The following is an 8,405-nucleotide window of genomic DNA, read 5'->3' on the forward strand; positions in this document are numbered from 1 at the left end:
CTGTATTTGGTTGTTAGGTTGGTTGGAGTGAGCATTTTTCCAGTTATCGAGCAGATGTCTTGTTTATCTGTATTTGGTTCTTAGTTTGGTTGCAGTGAGCATTTGTCCAGTTATCAAGAAGATGCCTTGTTTATCTGTATTTGGTTGTTAGGTTGCTTTTTTTTAGCATTTGTCCAGTTATCAAGCAGAGGCCTTGTTTATCTGTATTTGGTTGTTAGGTTGCTTTTTTAGCATTTGTCCAGTTATCAAGAAGATGCCTTGTTTATCTTTATCTGCTTGTTAGGTTGGTTGCAGTGAGCATTTGTCCAGTTTTCAAGCATATGCCTTGTTTATCTGTATTTGCTTGTTAGGTTGGTTGGAGTGCGACTCTATCCAGTTTTCAATGGCTATATTTGGTTGTTATACTGGTCATTTATGCCTTGTTTATTTCAGTCATTCACAATGTGTTGTTCATTATGTGCAAGTCGGAACTGTGCCGCTCGACTACATCAATACCAGTTTGAACGACTATATTTGGTTCCAGTTATTCCTGGTGTAGTTAACACATGCCCTTTACTTCAGTTTTACACATTTATCCAGTGTGATGTTTAAGCATTACCTACGTTCTATTCATTTTCAACAATACCAATTTGAATTGCAATATTTGATGGTTGTTAAGCCTGCTGTCGGTAACATTGCCTTCCGTTTTATATCTGCTTTAACAATATGCTGAAACCAACACATTCAAGCTATCATTTGGAGATGATGTTGTTTACCTTTGCTATATTTGTTTGATGTGAAGATTGTTGTACTTATCATGCCTTTCCACTACTTATGCAGGACAACAACGGGAGTGGCCACCATTTTCGGCCGAGGTTAGCTTCATCCCTCGGCTTGTACTCCCCCGTCGTTCCATAATGTAGTGCATATAGATCCAGGCCTGGACACTAGTTAGCTTCTAATATTGATTTGTTGCTTGTAGGTACATATGCCCTTGGCAAGGATCCACGCATTGACCCTTTTTGTGTATGGGGCAATGAGATATTGATGAACAAGCATCAAATGAGGAAACTGATAAGGATTATTAGCAAAAAGATACGAATGGTGGCAAGCAAATTATTTTTTATGCTCTATCCAACACAACATGAGCTGTAGGATGGTAACTACAAACTCTGCATCCTTCTCTTTTTACTGCCCATAATGAGTTGTTAGACAACAATGTCTGAATCTTTTTCGTTCCCAGTGATTCTCGAAGCAGTTCACTCAATATTACCTCGCAAAGTACATGATTGGTGGACACGCAATGAAGGTTAAAGTATTTCATCCAGACTACAATGAGCATCGAGAAGTCCTAATGAATACAGTGAAGGATGGATGGGCAGCCATCACAAGGGGTTGGCCTAGAGTCGTGCGCGCATTACGCATGGAGGAGGGCACAATATGGGCATTCCGCTTCACCTTCTCCAGCAACCAGAATGTCTTTCGCCTCTCTCTTTACAGTCTTTAGTACAATTGTGGTTCATCATTCTTTACTTGGTGCTTCTGTAGTTCTTCAGTATATGTACCTGTGCATCGAATTATGGATTCATGGTTGAACCTATATTTGTAATAAACATGGTTGGATATGAAATAAGTGATTGCCTACTTTCAAATTCAAAACATGTGAATTTTTAATTAGGGATTACACTGCACACGGATTGCAAAAGCGAAACGTCTGCGATATACGTGGAGATCAGAAACGTTTCTAGGATCCACTACATGTGCGATCAATCTCCACTACACACACGACTTCCTCTTGAAAACTGCTTGTGTTAGGCCACCTTGCACAAACGTTTACCACATAAAAAGTGTGTGTGATGGATAGACTTTGCCACACAGTTTCTTCTACGCACCATGTGTGATGCATTCAATAACGCAAATGATAAAATTATTAATATCGTGTGCAATAGCAATGCTATCACAAACGATTTAACGGGAAAAATTGTGTGTGATGTACCTATGAACGGAAACGTTTTCGTTAGAGCGACTGTGTGGGATGTACATACGAACAGAAATGTTTAGTGGGGACTGACTGTGTAGGATGTACTTGCGACCAGAAACAATTTCGTTGTATAATTGTATTTTTTAGCTCTATTATACGTATTTCCGTATTTGAGCGCTCGCCGGTCGCACACGACCTCATTTCGCCAAGCGTGTGTGCCAGGAGGGCATATCCCCGATGGTTTCTGGGTCGTGTGGGAAGGACCCCCTATCGCCCACACTCACTTGGCGACGGTTCCAAATGTCGTCGCAGAAAGAGGTTAAAAACCGTTTGTTTAGGACCAATGTGCACGAGTGTAACCCTAACAGCATTGTCATTATTCTTACTATTGAACTCATTAAGCAAATCATCATGTGCCTTAAGTACTTGTTCTACTTGAGTTGTAACCATGGAAGCATGTTTAATAATAAGCTTAAGATCATTCACAGTTCTACTCATATAATCACCCAAGTGGTCAAGCATGTAAGCATTATGTTTCAATTGTCTACTAACATAGGCATTTAAGTTCTCTTGTTTAACAATAAAATTATCAAACTCATCCAAGCAATGACTAGCAAACTTATTATGAGCAATATCACCTTCATTAAATCTATAGAGAGAGTTTACCTCTACTACCTGTGTCGGGTTATCAAGACCATGTATTTCTTCAATAGGCGGTAAATTCTTAACATCTTTAGCTTTAATACCTTTTTCTTTCATAGATTTCTTTGCCTCTTGCATATCTTCAGGACTAAGAAATAGAATACCCCTTTTCTTCGGAGTTGGCTTAGGAGTAGGTTCAAGAAGTGTCCAATCATTATCATTACTCAATATATTATCCAATACCAATTCATCTTGCTCAACAGTTCTTCCCTTGAAAACACAACCAGCACAACTATCCAGGTGGTCTCTGGAAACATCAGTTAGTCCATTATAAAAGATATCAAATATTTCATTTTTCTTGAGAGGATGATCAGGCAAAGCATTAAGTAATTGGTGAAGCCTCCCCCAAGCTTGTGGGAGAGTCTCTTCTTCAATTTGCACGAAGTTAAATATTTCCCTTAAGGCAGCTTGTTTCTCATGAACAGGGAAATATTTTTGAGAGAAGTAGTAAATCATATCCTGGGGACTGCGCACACAACCAGGGGTAAAAGAATTAAACCATAACTTAGCATCACCCTTTAATGAGAAAGGAAATAACTTAAGAATATATTAATAGCGAATTTTTTCCTCATGAGCGATTAGGGTGGCTATATCATTCAATTTAGTAAGATGTGCCACAACAGTTTTAGATTCATAACCATAGAAAGGATCAGATTCAACCAAAGTAATTAACTCAGGATCGACAGAGAATTCATAATCCTTATCAGTAACAAAAATAGGTGAAGTAGCAAACATGGGGTCATATTGCATCCTAGCATTCGAAGACTTCTCTTTCAGCTTAGCTAACAGTTTCTTAAGATCATCTCTATCATTACAAGCAAGAAAGTCTCTAGCAGTTTCATCATCCATAATGTAACCCTCAGGTACAACAGGCAATTCATATCTAGGGGGAGAATCATAATCTTTAGTTTCAATAATATCATCAGTTTCAGTAATTTCATTCTCTCTAACCCTACCAAGTTGTTCATCAAGAAATTCACCAAGTGGCACAATATTATCAAGCAGAGAAGTAGTTTCAACATAAGCATCATGCATAGCAGAAGTGGCATCATCAGTAACATGCGACAAAACGGAATCAATAGAAGGTGTAGGTGTCACAAGCTTACTTAAAACAGAAGGTCAATTGAGTGCAGAGCTAGATGGCAGTTCCTTACCTCCCCTCGTAGTTTAGGGAAAAATCTTGGTTCTTTGATCTTTCAAATTCCTCATATTGATCAATAGATATAAACCCCAAGTGACTCAGAGAATAGAGCTATGCTCCCCGGCAACGGCGCCAGAAAAAGATCTTGATAACCCGCAAGTATAGGGGATCGCAACAGTTTTTGAGGGTATATTATTCAACCCAAATTTATTGATTCGACGCAAGGGGAGCCAAAGAATATTCTCAAGTATTAGCAGCTGAGTTGTCAATTCAACCACACCTGAAAGACTTAATATCTGTAGCAAAGTATTTAGTAGCAAAGTAGTGTGGAAGTAGTGGTAACAGTGACAAAGGTAATAGTAGCAGTTTTGTAGTAATCGTAACAGTGGCAAAGGAAAAGTAACTTAGCAAAGATCAATATAAAACGAACTCATAGGCAATGGATCAATGATGGATAATTATGTCAGATGGCATTCATCATGCAACAGTTATAACATAGGGTGACACAGAACTAGCTCCAATTCATCAATATAATGTAGGCATGTAATCCGGATATAGTCATATGTGCTTATTGAAAAGAACTTGCTTGACATCTTTTGTCCTACCTTCCCGTGGCAGCGGGGTCCTAATGGAAACTAAGGGATATTAAGGCCTCCTTTTAATAGAGTACCGCACCAAAGCATTAGCACTTTGTGAATACATGAACTCCTCAAACTACGATCATCACCGGGAAGTGTCCCGACTATTGTCACTCCGGGGTTGCCGGATCATCGTAGTAGGTGACTATAACTTACAAGATAGGATCAAGAACACACATATATTCATGAAAACATAATAGGTTCATATCTGAAATCATGGCACTCGGGCCCTAGTGACATGCATTGGGCATAGAAAGTCATAGCAACATCAATCTTAGAACATAATGGATACTAGGGATCAAACCCTAACAAAACTAACTTGATTACATGGTAAATCTCATCCAACCCATCACCGTCTAGCAAGCCTATGATGGAATTACTCACACACGTCGGTGAGCATCATGAAATTGGTGATGGAGGAAGGTTGGTGATGATGATGGCAACAATTTCCCCTCTCCGGAGCCCCAAACGGACTCCAGATCTGGCCTCCCGATGAAGAATAGGGGGTGACGGCGGCTCCGTAACGTAAAACGCGATGAATCCTTCTCTCTCATTTTTTCTCCCCAAACATGAATATATGGAATTGGAGTTGAGGTCGATGGAGCCTCATGGGACTGACAAGACCGGGGGGCGCGCCCCCCACCCTTGTGGACAGGGTGTGGGTCCCCTCTGGTTGATTCTTTTGCAAATATTTTTTTTATTCCAAAAATAATCTCCGTGAAGTTTCAGGTCATTCTGAGAAATTTTATTTCTTCACAAAAATAACACCATGGCAATTCTAATGAAAACAACGTCAGTCCGGGTTAGTTCCATTCAAATCATGCAAATTAGAGTCCAAAACAAGGGCAAAAGAGTTTGGAAAAGTAGATATGATGGAGGCGTATCACATCTCCGCGCCCCTCTTCACCATCACTCCTATCTCAGGCTTCTGAAGACCTATCCAGTTTTAAAAAATGCACAAGTTGTAAACACAATCTCAAATGGAGTAACGATCCATTTGTGCTCAGAAGTGGTTCTGTTCCGAGCCAGCCAAATGGCCCAGCATAGAGCCGCCAGGCCAATAGTGTATGTTTTATCAAGGCCAAGTAGGAAGCTATAAGCCCAAGTATAATATTGCCAAACAAAATAAGGACAGCAGTCAGTTCCTAGTAGATACCCTACAGTTCTCCATACCACCCTAGAAACAGGGCATAAGAACAACAAGTGTTGAGATGTTTCCAATTGATCACAAAAAGAATAGCAAGGATCCCCAACCATAGCCTTTTTTCATGTTGTCTCTAGTCAGGATAGAATTCTGACCCGCTTGCCACAAAAAAATTGAATCTTAAGAGGTAGTTTGGCATCCCAAATCCATTTGAAGTTAGAACCAGCTATCTCACTCTCCAGCCATCTATACATGGTTTTGTTGTATATTTTTTTGAACGGACTAATTTCCAATACACCTCATCAGATAATTCAGTTTGTTTTAGTGTTAACACCTCATTCTTCATTTCCTCCCACTGTTCCATCATCTCAGGAGACATCCTTCTCCTAAAAGAGGAAATCTGCTTCAAAGATTCAATTTTGTCAATAGTACAATTTTGTTCAACACAAATTTCAAACAACAACGAAATTTTTTCTTTAAAAGGAATCCTACCCTCCAGTTCATCCAGCCAGAGTCTAGCCACATCCCCACTATTCAATTTGACCCCCCTGCCCATCATATAAAATTCCTTCACCTTCAAAAGGGATTTCCAGCATGGTGAGTCACTAGCTTTTGCCTTTACCATAGCAACAGAAGATTTTTTTCCAAGTATTTTGCCTTAACAATGTCTTGTCAGAGTCCCTTGTTTTTATCAAGTTTCCACCACCACTTCACCAGCAGACTTATATTCTGTTTTGTCAAATATTTAACCCCAAGGCCCCCTTTCTTTTTGGATCTACAAATACGGCTCCACTTAACCATATGGTTGCCTTTTTCTTCCCTTTACTATGCTAGAAAAACTTTCTTCTAGGTTTGTCCCACTTCTCCAAAGTGGTTTTATTTAACAAAAACATAGACATGTAGAAAGTTTGAACATGTGACATCACACAATTCACTTTTATAAGCCTACCCCCTATAGATAGAACTTCACTGATCCAATTCTCACATTGATCGATGAATTTATCATCCACAAAAAGCCAACCACTGCATTTCAAACCAGCATAGCTAACGGGCATTCCTAGGTATTTGATGGGGAAATTACCTATCTGGCAGTTAAACATCTCAGCGTACATTTGCATAGTATCATCATCAGCACGAAGCGAAAAGATCTCGCTTTTTCAGAAGTTGATTTTCATCCCAGACATGATTTCAAAAACATATAGGAGCAACTTAATATTAAGTGCATTTCTAGGATTATCTTCAAATCACAAAATTGTGTCATCCGCATATTGTAAATTAGCTACCCCATTTTGAATTAGGTCAGACGCTAAACCTTTGAACACGCCATTTTGTTGAGCATTACATACCATTTTAGTCAAGCAATCAGTAGCCAAGTTAAAAAGGGAAGGTGAAAACGGGTCCCCCTGGCGTACCCCTTTTGAGCTTTGAAAGTAGGGGCCAACCTCATCATTCGGTTTCACACTAACCATGCCTCCCACTAGGATTTTCTAACCCATTCAATGCATTGTGGATGAAACTGTCTCATTTTGTGGCAATCCAACAAGAATTCCCAATTTACTTTGTCGTATGCCTTCTCAAAGTCTAGTTTCAGCACAATCCTAGTTTTTTCCTAACATAAGTACGATGGAGGATTTCATGCAGAAACATAATCCCATCCATGATATCTCGTTTTTTAATAAAAGCATTCTGATGTCTACTGAACAAGATATCAAGCAAAGGTTCCAACCTAATAGTAAGTACCTTGGTAATCAGCTTATAAATGCACCAAAGTAAACATATCGAGCGAAATTCTTGAATTTTATTTGCACCAACAACTTTAGGAAGTAGAGTAATAATTCCATACTTCAAGCATTGCACATCTAGTTTATTATCATGGAACCATTCAAATAGAAGCATCACCTCACCCTTAACAATATCCCAACAATGTTGAAAAATTCAATAGGGATGTTATCTGGACCTGGTGCTTTGTTTGGTTTCATAGAGAAGAGAGCATTCTTTATCTCAGTTTTAGAAAAGGGTCTAGTAAGGATAAAGTTATCAATATCTGATAACTTCTCATTTGGTCCCATCATTTTATCCCCCAACATGCAAGGATTCCCAGATGCAGGCCCAAAAAGGTCCTTATAGAATTCTATGGCATGGTTTGATAGACTTTTGGTCCCCTCTATCACCTCATCACCACAACTAAGAGAGAAGATGGTGTTCTTCCATCTTCTCCCATTCATTATTCTATGAAAATAATTAGTATTTCTATCCCCTTTCAACAACCAGTTTTCATGAGATTTTGCAACCAAGCAATTTCCTCTTCCACCAGGAGCTTATACAGTTCCACCAATATTTCAACTTACTTACAATATAACTCAGGAGATAGCACATCTATTTCTTCCAGTCTCTCTAGATGTTCTAGTTCCTCTCTAAGTTCTCTCCTCCTTTTTTCTAGATTTTCCAAAAATATTGGATCCTGTCCTTTGAAAAACTTCTTAAATCTCTTCTGTTTGATGTTCAATATATCAATGGGATCTTTTGATTTAACAGGTTTCATCCACACCTTAGCAACTAAGGGTATAAAATCAGGATTCTTTAGCCAATTAAGGTCAATCTAAATTCTCTCTTCTGTATTGGATTAGGGATATGCTACCTCTTGAGCACTGCGTTGGTTTTCCCTTGAAGAGGAAAGGGTGATGGAGCAAAGTAGCGTAAGTATTTCCCTCAGTTTTTGAGAACCAAGGTATCAATCCAGTAGGAGACTACACGCAAGTCACCTCGCACCTACACAAACAAATAAGAACATTGCAACCAATGCGATAAAGGGGTTGTCAA

This window comes from Triticum urartu, chromosome 1, assembly GCF_003073215.2.
Source record: "Triticum urartu cultivar G1812 chromosome 1, Tu2.1, whole genome shotgun sequence".
In the NCBI taxonomy this organism is placed as follows: Eukaryota; Viridiplantae; Streptophyta; class Magnoliopsida; order Poales; family Poaceae; genus Triticum; species Triticum urartu.